The sequence below is a fragment of the Rhincodon typus genome, chromosome 13 (assembly GCF_021869965.1).
Source record: "Rhincodon typus isolate 14 chromosome 13, sRhiTyp1.1, whole genome shotgun sequence".
Classification (NCBI taxonomy): Eukaryota; Metazoa; Chordata; class Chondrichthyes; order Orectolobiformes; family Rhincodontidae; genus Rhincodon; species Rhincodon typus.
In genome coordinates, this window is record NC_063344.1 from 3,071,322 (window position 1) to 3,081,746 (window position 10,425).

Consider the following 10,425-nt stretch of genomic DNA (forward strand, 5'->3'; position numbering starts at 1 on the left):
ACAAGTAAGTACAGACCCAGTCAAAACGATGACACCATGACACCCACACATGTCATTTTAATTTGTGCCCTTCTTATTCCTCTCCCCAAGTTCAATGGCTTTGCCTTAAAAATAATTTATATTCTACCATGAAGAAATAGCAGTGGAACTGTGAAAGTAGCTCTACTTCTGTGTGATTGATTACTGCTGCATTAGGACTGATGAATGGACGCTGTAGCCTCAAATAATGCTGATCTTGCTAACATTGATCTCGCCTAGTGCACACCCTGTGCAACGTAACCTGTATGCCTCTGTCTAAGTCTTGTTGATCTGTACATCCTTGCTTACTATGATCTGCCTGTACCGCTCGTAAACAAAGCTTTGCACTGTACTTCGGTCCATGTGACAATAAAATCAATCAATCGGTCATTCTCCAAGGATAGGATTTGATGGTCTTTTAACATTTAACCATGCAACATAATCTGAAATACAGCTTAATAAGATCCTTTCTTGAAACCATGTGTTCCATTTAGTCTTGAGGTGCAATCAATATTACTTACTAAATTTGCTATATCCTCATTGTTCAGAGCAATGTGCCAGACACACAATTCTTTCCCATACATGTAACGTTCATCTCGGATTGTCATTAGCAATGGCTGCAAAGTGACTGGTGGCAAATCAACTGCAGTTGCCTCAGGACGTGCAAGTATAAACTGTAAAGCAACCAGAAAGTATTGTTACAATAACTTTGACTAACACTTAATCCAAATACTGTTTACATTAATATAGAGCCCAAAATTCAAACTTAATGATCTATATGGGCATTACTGAAAGTGGCAGAACAGGTTCAGAGCATGGTCATTTAAAATACAGCCTCCTGGCTCATATCATCTACTTCTATCTTCTTGCAATTCAAACATCCACTCCCTCCACCACCGACGCTCAGTAGCAACTGTGTGTACTTTTCTGAAGAAGGGTCTAGGCCTGAAACATCAGCCTTCCTGCTCCTCTGATGCTGCTTGGCCTGCTGTGTTCATCCAGCTCTACACCTTGTTATCTCTGTACCATCTACAAGATGCACTGCAGAAATTCACCAAAGATCCTCAGACAGCACCTTCCAAACCCACGACCACTTCCATCTAGAAGGACAAGGGCAGCAAATATATGAGGACCACCACCTCCAAATTCCCCTCCAAGTCACTCACCATCCTGACTTGAAAATATACCGCTGTTCTTTCACTGTTGCTGGGTCAAAATCCTGGAACTCCCTCCCTAATGGCATTGTGGGTCAACCCACAGCAGGAGGACTGCAGTGGTTCAAGAAGGCAGCTCACCACCACCTTCTCAAGGGCAACCAGGGATCGGCAATAAATGCTGGCTTAGCCAACAATACCCACATCCCAGAAATAAACTAAAAAAATTAAACGTTTTCTTAAAGCTATTCTTGAATTCCTTGGAAGTCATTTGTTTCTGAGTCTATGTGTTTTCCTGTGCAAATAACAGCTTTACACATCCTTCTGAGGATTTGAATTGAGATGATACCATGACCACTTTTTAAATGTTTTTTTAACTGAATGTACTTAGGAAAAATTAAAAATTACCCCGTCACGATTTTGCACTTTTTTTTGCAAATAATCCATTTTGTTCATTATCTTGATAATCCACTTTTGTGATCCATATCAGACTCGATTTCAAAAATCTTTAAATCTTTTAAAAATCTTATTCAGAAGAAAAATATTGTTATTGTGTTAATATTTTCCACATTTTGACTGATCACAACTGACAGCCTCCTCCAAATCGCTTGAAGATGTTTAATATTGGAGCCTTGACATTGCTCAGATAAAAGAAACAGGAACACACAAAGAAGCCTGAAGAAAATGCAGATCCTAATTTTGGAGATGATACAAAACTGGTGACAGCAGCTTTTAAGCAACCCCTTTTACATGCTCAACGGTTTTTACTGACAATGACTTTCACAATTACACAAAGTGCAATCCATCCCCAATCAGTGCACAGCCTATTTCTATAGTTTTATATTGAGTCCTGAACTACCTGTTGCCTGCCACTTCAATGCACCACCCTGCTCTCTGGCCAACATCTCTGTCTCCGGCTTGCTACAGTGCTCCAGTGAAGCCCAACGCAAGCTGGAGGAACAATACCTCATTTTCCGCTTGGGTACCCTACAGCCCTCCGGACTCAATATTGAGTTCAATAATTTTAGGGCCTAAACTCCCCCATGTCCCAGCCCCCCACACCACACACCAGGCCTTGTTACCACATAGCCTGCCATTACACACCCCCTGTTGTTAGTCACTAACAGTCCCCATTAACAACTATTCACCCTCCCAGCCTGATCGTTAGCAACTCCTTTGTCTGTCTAACTGTCTTTCTCTCTATTTGGGCTCTATCTTATCGTTTACTCCCTACCCCACCCACCTCCCTATTTTCTGCATATAAACTGATGTTTTCCCAGTCACCAGACCCGAAACATTAACTCTGTTTTCTCCTCCACAGATGCTGCCAGACCTGCTGAGCTTTTCCAGCAACTTTGTTTTTGTTCCTGATTTACAGCATCCGCAGTTCTTTTGGCTTTTTTTTCCTCCTTTGAGGACAGTTCTTAAAGCTACTTTCTTGGAGTTTAACATACTAGCTATCTTTAGTCAAGTTCCTTTATACAGTTCAAAGCTCAAAATTATGTGTTTTTTTCTGAGAAATTGAAGGCAGCATAAAACAAATAAGTCAGTTAGGCTGAGTCCGTTTGAAGTTTTTCCTCTCATCTGCTGTTTCTCTGTAAAGTTAGAATCCATGTACTTTCTTTGCCTGTTTGCAAAGGTCTGGTATTTCAAGTGTCTTTACCTGGGTACGTTTCCCTACAACTTGATTACAGCTTGCAGCGATATAATCAAGGGACTTGTACAAGCTGTGATTTTATAGTCTCTTGTGATCAGTTGGAAGCTAATTGAGTTTTCTTTAGAAGAATAAGAACCTCATTTGTTTATGACATGTGATTTTGTGATTGGGCAGCACTTGCAGAATAATTCCGCATGTGCTAATAGCTACACAAATAACAAATTCAAGAACTTAAATTATTGAACTTCTAATATGGCCCACTCATGCTTGGTGAAGGGAACATGCAAAAATATAGAAGGGCTTGTTCTCCGTGAACAAAATATTGCACATTTCTTAAATTGCCTGGGACATTGGAGAGTCTATAGTACCCCATTGCCTTTTCCATAGCAATGCCTCAATTATTCAGAATCAACTTACCAAGACAATTTCCTCCAGTAACTTAATTGGTTGTGATCATTTGAAATTTGACATTCTTGCATTTGTCCTGATCAATGCAAGACCAAAAGGTTTGGCAATGTACCTCTCATTTCAGCGAAATTCATATTATAATTGTTTCAGCCTCAAAACTAGTGCATTAAATGTTATAATTTTTTTATTTTTATGTGATCAAGAGAACTTTTTATGTAAGATTTTCCCATTTCTTAGGGTTCTTTGTGTAACATGTTCTGAGCATCTGTTCTACCATCTGTTTTGCATTTTATTTCTGATTTGGTGAATAAATGTATGTTTTGTTCCCAGAGATACTGAGCTTTCACAATTTCGGGCAGGCCAAGCATAGTTTGCACACACCAAATCTCCACGCTTTCAAAGTGTAACCTGTTGGCAAGCAATTATTTTCATGAATTCACACCTGCAGGATGCTTATAACATACAGGAGCAGAGCATAAAGCCTCTGCAGCTTATCCCATTGTTCAATTCAACCATGGCTACCTTCACTTATCCACCTAGTCTCTGCAGCATTTTATACCCTTGCAGTTATCCACTGACCTTGATGGAGAAATGTTGAATTGATCTTGCCTCAACAGGGTTTTTTGATTGTTGGATGAAAGGGAAGAAAGCTGTGTTTCAGAAGGATTAAGAGATAAATAGCAGAATACAAGGGTACATACGGACCAATGGCTTCCATTGGCAACAGTAAGGGACAACTCCCTGAAAGTATTCTCAGAAACATCGGGAAGATGTTGATGATCAATATTCCCTGTTGATTTCCTTCCTGCTAAACACTGCCATGGCGTCAAGTCATGTTTTAGTCATTAGATGCCAAAATTAAACATCTTGTGTGATTCAATTGATTGTCTTTGTGTTCACAATTTCCTTGCTTTGTCATCATAGGTATGATCAGCAACAAAACACTGGGATCATTTCTGCACACCCTGCAGTTAATGCAGTAGTTGAAACAAATGGCAGTTTGGTGAGAAACAATGCTTCCAGATGGTGTTGGGGATAAACAGATAAAATGATTGGTGTGAATGCTTCAAAACCGATTTCCACCCAGATTTGGTGAGAATGGCAGCACTGCCAGGGGTTGGGGTAGGGGTTGGAACATGTGGGTTACCTTTGTGAGCATATGTTCATTTTCAATACATTTCTGCAGACTTTGTATCAGCATTGAGCTGACAGCGCTGGAGGTCTGAGTACAGTGCCATCTGTAACTTTTCAAAAACTTTTCAATTATGATGGAAACATTTGGTTTCTTTCCATTCTTTTTCTTCTTCATTTTCTTCATTTCTCCTTGTTCCTCCTTAATCTTTACTGGAAAGAAGAACAAGGAAACAATGTAAAACGATAAGATAAAGGAGCAGAATTAGGCCATTCAGTCCAACATTACAGTTTAGTTCAACGGTCTAACTACAAAAGTGTTTCTACACATCGTTACTAAGACAACCACACTTTCAATACTGCAGTTAACAATCTGTAATCTTCCTCGCCTACCAGCTCCTATTTAAGCAGAGAACCTCATCCTCAATGATGGGGGCTCTATCGCCAAGGCCACTCAGCTCCTGACCTCATTACATCCTTGGTTCAAACATGGACAAAGGACCTGAATTCCAAAGGGGAGGTGAAAGTGACAGCCCTTGATATCAAGGCTGTTTTCGACCGAATGTGGCATCAAGGAGCCCTAGCAAAACTGGAATCAGTGGGAATCACAGGGAAAGGTCTCTGCTGGTTAGAGTCATACCTGGCACATAGGAAGATGGTTGTGGTCATTGGAGCTCAGTCATCTCGGCTCCAGGACATCTCTGCAGGAATTCCTCAGGGTTGTGTCCCAGGCCCAACCACCTTCAGCCACTTTATCAATGACCTTCCCTCCATCACAAAGTCAGAAGTGGGGACGTTTGCTGATGATTGCACAATGTTCAGCGACGTTTAATACCTCCTCAGATACTCTTCTCACTCACCCACCTGCAAAAATTGCTATCCCATACTCACAATTCCTCTGCCTCTACCGCATCTGCTCCCAGGATAAGGCATTCTACTCCAGGACATCCCAGATATTCTCCTATTTTAGGGACCATAGTTTCCCCTCCTCTGTAATTAAAGATGCCTTCAACCGCATCACCCCCATCACCCACGCTTCTGCCGTGAAACCCCATTTCCCCAACAACAGTAAGGATAGAGTCCCCTTTATCCTCACATACTACCCCACCAACCTCCGAATACAATGCATCATCCTCCAGCATTTCCGTCACCTATAATCAGAGCCTGCCAACAAAAAGATGTTTCCCTGCCCATTCCTGTCCGATTTCTGCAGGGACTGTTCACTCCGCGAATCCCTCGTTAGCTCCACACTCCCGACTAACCTCTCCACCACACCCAGTACCTTTCCCTGCAACCGCAGGAGGTGCTACACCTGCCTCTACACCTCCCCCTCTCACCTTCATCCCAGGCACCAAACAATCCTTCCAAATCCAGCAGAGATTCACCTGCACTTCATCCGACCTGATCTACTGTATCCGCTTCTCCCGATGTAGTCTCCTCTATAAACACAGACTCTGGGACCGGTCCATGGAGCACCTACTCTCTGCACACACCAACCAACCCGACCTTCCGTTTACCATCCACTTTAACTCCCCGTCCCACTCCCCTGGTGACATGTCCATCCTTGGCCTCCTCCACTGTCAGAGTGAGGCCAAACGTAAACTGGAGGAACACCACCTGATATTTCACCCTGGGAGCTTACAGCCCAATGGCCTGAATGTTGACTTCACCAGCTTCAAAACGCCTCCACCCCTAACCTGTCCATCTTCCAACTCACCTATCTGCTCCACCCTTCCCACTGACCAACCACAATAACCCCCTACCGTCATCCACCTATCTCCATCCCACCTACCCTCCCTCCAGCCCCACCCCTCCAATTTATTACTGGGCTCCTCTCCCCCTTCCCAGTCCTGACGAATGGTTTTGGCCTGAAACGTTGATTTTCCTGCTCCTCGGGTGCTGTCTGACTGGCTATGCTTTTCCAGCTCCACCTTTATTGACTCTAGCTTCCAGAATCTTCAGTCCTTACTGTGTCCTCAGATACTGAAGGAGTCCATGTTCAAATGCAGCAAGATCTGGACAATATCCAGGCTTGGGCTCACAAGAGGCAAATAACATCTGTGCCACACAAATGCCAGGCAATGACCATCTCTAATAAGAGACAATCCAGCCAGTGTCCCTTGACATTCAATGGCATTACCATCACTAAATCCTCCATTATCAACATCCTGGGTGGCTAAACAGCAGGTCAGAGGATAGGAATGCTGCGGCGAGTAGAACATAGAACATAGAACATTACAGCGCAGTACAGGCCCTTCGGCCCTCGATGTTGCGCCGACCTGTGAAACCTATCTGAAGCCCATCTAACTTAAACTATTCCATTATCATCCATATGTTTATCCAATGACCATTTAAATGCCCTTAAAGTGGGCGAGTCTACTATTTTTGCAGGCAGGGCATTCCACGCCCTTACTACTCTCTGAGTAAAGAACCTACCTCTGACATCTGTCCTTTATCTGTCACCCCTCAATTTAAAGCTATGTCCCCTTGTGCTAGCCATCACCATCCGAGGAAAAAGGCTCCCACTGTCCACCCTATCTAATCCTCTGATCACCTTGTATGTCTCTATCAAGTCACCTCTTAACCTTCTTCTCTCTAACGAAAACAGCCTCAAAACCCTCAGCCTTTCCTCATAAGACCTTCCCTCCATACCAGGCAACATCCTGGTAAATCTCCTCTGCACCCTTTCCACATCCTTCCTATAATGCGGTGACCAGAACTGTACGCAATACTCCAAGTGCGGCTGCACCAGAGTTTTGTACAGCTGCAACATGACCTCATGGCTCCGAAACTCAATCCCTCTACCAATAACTCACTTCCTGACTCCCGAAAGCCTGTCCACCATCTACAAGGCACAAGTCAGGAGTGTGATGGAATACTCCCCATTTGCCTGGATGGGTGCCGCCCCAACAACAGTCAAGAAGCTTGACACCATCCAGGGCAAAGCAGCTCGTTTGATTGGCACCACATCCACTCCCTCCAGCATCCACTCCCTCCATCACCAACACTTGGTAGCACCAGTATACATAATGTACAGGATGCAGTGCAGAAGTTCACCAAACATCCTCAGACAGCACCTTCCAAAACTCTCAACCTCTGGTACCCACCAGGTCAATGATATCAGACACATGGGAACCCCAGCAGCAGGAAGCTGCCCTCCTACACCACCTCCCCAATCACACCCATTTCCACTGACATCGAGTAAAGAAAGTGTTTTAACTCACTCAGGTTATTATAGTTATGGCAGTGGTTAATGAAAGTCCACGGGGCGAAACAAATTGGTAATATCTGTTTCGTTTTATATTTTTAACACAACGCGACCGTTTTGCATAGTCCAGCTGCCTCTGGATTGGATTGAAGAGGATTGTTATGGTTGGGGTTTGTGTTTTGCAACCAGTTGCGATGGGAACAAAACTCAAAGAGTGTATCTAGTGGGGCGGAGCCAGCGCTGCCCGGTGTTTGTGGATGTCTCGGCTTTTTCAATAGAAAGGCCGGATTTAAATATAAATTTGCTGGTTTTGTCCACTGACAGCAGGCAGCTCTTGATGTTGGTCAGCGTGCAACTTTGATTTGAGATTAAACTTAACTCATTGACTGTCATCTCCTTTCCCAGAGATACCCAGCAAACCCAGCCTCAACACATTTTACAGCAATGGACACTCTCTCATTGCAGTTTGTAATCCTCTCTCCATTCCTCACTTTTCTCTTTCCTTCTCAGTTTGTATTACTCTCTCCATCTCTCTCACTCTGGGTTTCTCTCTCTGTCTATATTTCTGTCTCACTTCGCGGTTCTCCCTCCTTCACTTTGGATTTATCCCCTCCTCATTCCTCTTCCATGAATGTCCCTCTCCCACAGGCTGCAGGAGTCCCGTTGATCTGAGGATGTTCTGGCCAAGTGACCCCCCCCCCCCCCCCGCTGTGGTCATTCCCAGAGCGAGCAGCAGGAGGTGGCAGTGCCCGGAAGGTGGGCTGCTCTGACCCCAGCTCGGTCCGTGTGTAAACCTCAGGCTAATCCGAGAACAGGGGCTCTCTCATATAACACCGAGGTTAAGCGGGAGTCAGACCGGATGACTGCACCCTCGCTGATACACACAGTTACATATTGCTGAATAATGCGCCATGCTTTTTACAGAACTAGCTGATCTGCTGTGAAATAAAAAGAAATAAACATACTGATGATGCTGGAAATCTGAAATAAAAACAAATCGCTGGAGAAACTCTGCGGGTCTGGCAATATCTCTGGAAAGAGAGAAAAACAGGGTCAGTGTTTGCACAGTCTGATGTGACTCTTCTTCTGAACTTTGACAGATGCTACCAGAGTTGCTGAGTTTCTCCAGCACTTGCTGTTTTTGCTGCGAAAGTTTGTGTTTTCAAATAAACCTATTGGACTATAACCTGGTGTTGTGTGACTTCTGATCTTCCTGTTTTTGTTCTGAAAGTTGCTCTTGTCTCGACAGCTAACAATCCCATACTGCCTGGCCTCTGTTTCCCTGTCCTAATGCTTATTGGAACCTCAACAAGGTAAACTGAAAAACAATTCTGGATTCACTAATGTCCTTTAGGGAAGGAAATTGCCATCTTTACCTGGTCTGGCCTACATGTGAGTCCAGACACACAGTAGACTCTTAGCTGCCCTCTGGGCAATTAGGGATGAGCAATAAATGCTGCCCGGCTAGCGATGCCCTCATCCCATCAATGGAAAAAAATTAATGAACAATCTTAATATTTGTACATTTCTTGTTTCAGATCAATTGAATCCAGCAGATGATAGCTATGCCTATAACATATTGGTCTTTTTTAATTCCCTCGCTGGCTGGGGCAGCATTTATTGCCCATCCCTAGTTGCCCTTGAGAAGGTGGTGGTGAGCTGCCTTCTTGAACCGCTGCAGTCCTCCTGCTGTGGGTTGATCCACAATGTCATTAAGGAGGGAATTCCGGAATTCTGACCCAGTGACAGTGAAGGAACAGCGATATATTTCCAAGTCAGGATGGTAAGTGGCTTGGAGGGGAACTTACAGAGGGTGGTGTTCCCATGTATCTGCTGCCTTTTTAGATGGAAGTGGTCGGGGGTTTGGAAGGTGCTGTCTGAGGATCTTTGGTGAATTTCTGCAGTGTACCTTAGAGATAGTATACACTGCTGTTACTGAATATCGGTGGTGGAGGGAGTGGATGCTTGTGGATGTAGTGCCAATCAAACAGAGCATCCACATGTTTAGGTCAGTGATTGTTGAAGCATTATTCAAAATGTGTGAAAGTGCAGGCCAAATGATTATAGGCCAATCAGTCTGATCTTAGTTGGACAAATTACTAAAATCAATACTGAGAGATAGGATTAACTATTACCTGGAGAGTCATGAATTAATCAGGATGGTCAGCATGGTTTTGTTAAGGAAAAGGTCAAAAATCACAAGCTTTTGGAGTCTTGCTCCTTCTTCAGGTGTTAGCGAGAGAGGTAGCATCAGACACTGAATTTATAAGTAAAAGATCAAAGGGTCATAGAACAAACCTAAGATTAAATCTTTAATCAGTTGGAAATGAGATGCAGGCTTCGATTGATTAATATGCAAATCCCAGAATTTCTTTCAAGTCACTGCCCTGAGATAACTAAAGGTTTTGTCAGTGCATACAAGAGGTGACATCTCAGGTCAGACAATGCATTTTAGGTGTGAGGCCTTGTTTAGAATCTGTCTGTGTTTTAACTTGGAATCACACTGGTTTTATTTCCACAGTAGGAATTTATAAAATGCCACATTGACTGTTTACAAATTGTGTGCTTTTTGAACAAAATAGAATGTATTACAAATTATAAATCTGCGAACTCAAATTCATCCCATAGATTTATATGTGTGTGTGTGTGTGTGTGAGAGAGAGTGCTTGTGTGTGTGTGTGGGAGAGAGAGTGTGTGTGTCGCACACACATAATCTGTCTCTCCCTCAAACACACACACACACAGACTCCCACACACAACCACACACACACATGTTCATCTGCTCCACCTTTCGATCATGGTTGATGTTTCTTAACCCCATTCTACTGCCTTCTCCCTGTAACCCTTTG

General features: G+C 43.6%; 1 long non-coding RNA gene across 1 annotated transcript; it reads right to left on the reverse strand.

The window, feature by feature from the left end:
• Window positions 1-585: 585 nt before the first annotated feature.
• LOC125484657 lies at window positions 586-7,707 on the reverse strand. The gene is made up of 3 exons (XR_007263468.1): window positions 7,593-7,707; window positions 4,385-4,581; window positions 586-692 (listed from the first exon to the last, which is right to left on the reverse strand). It is a non-coding gene; the product is annotated as an uncharacterized LOC125484657 (long non-coding RNA).
• Between the last annotated feature and the right edge of the window lie 2,718 nt (window positions 7,708-10,425).